The sequence below is a fragment of the Apis dorsata genome, unplaced genomic scaffold (assembly GCF_000469605.1).
Source record: "Apis dorsata unplaced genomic scaffold, Apis dorsata 1.3 scaffold_41, whole genome shotgun sequence".
NCBI lineage: Eukaryota > Metazoa > Arthropoda > Insecta > Hymenoptera > Apidae > Apis > Apis dorsata.
This window is the reverse complement of record NW_006263343.1, coordinates 620,061-620,674: the sequence shown is the minus strand read 5'-3', so window position 1 is coordinate 620,674 and position 614 is coordinate 620,061. Positions and strand designations below refer to the sequence as shown.

Below are 614 nucleotides of genomic sequence, written 5' to 3'. Positions count from 1 at the left end.
AGAGACCCTTCTCCCTTCGCACTTTCTTATTCCTCTCGCCCCAGCCATCTATCAACGTGTCTCGAAGCGAAACAAACGCTCGTCTTCGCTAGACTCGAGCGCTCCCCCCACCCCTCCTCTTACAGCGCTGCCGTGCGGGGAGTTGGAGAGTCGAAATAAGGAAGAAGGCAGAAAAAACGCATGCACAAAGTTCGTCGAACTCCGCGTGGTAGGCGCGGTCAAGAGAAAAACGGGAAATATCGTGTGTGCGGTTATCGATCTCTAAGCAAGAGTCGTGGTCATGGAACACCAATCTTCCAACCTATTTTCGTCGATTGGATTCAATAGAAGTCTGGTAGTCTTCTTGGACGCCGTTCAATCGGTTTTTTCAATCAGTTTCTGCGTTCAACAGGATTAAGCCGCTTTTCAAGCCTCGCGAATCTTGGTGGCAAGCATTTTGCCTTCGAACAATTGCACTTCTAATCTTTTATAGTTATTTTTACGATTCCGGGTGGTTTAGCTTTGTTTATAAATTGAGGTTATGTTCATCTTCGTTTACGAACGTAAATTTGAATTATGTAGTAGGATTTCTATATTTATATAGAGCGTAGAATTAAAGAAAATGGTTAATTATG

The 614-nt window shown here is 44.0% G+C and overlaps 1 long non-coding RNA gene across 1 annotated transcript in view; it reads left to right on the top strand.

Annotated features, from left to right (window-relative positions):
* The first annotated feature begins 232 nt into the window (after nt 1–232).
* LOC116186465 overlaps nt 233–614 on the top strand; it is a 21,308-nt gene continuing 20,926 nt past the window's right edge. Inside the window, exon 1 of the long non-coding RNA XR_004151480.1 lies at nt 233–243. This is a non-coding gene — a long non-coding RNA (uncharacterized LOC116186465). The remainder of the gene's footprint in view (nt 244–614) is intronic.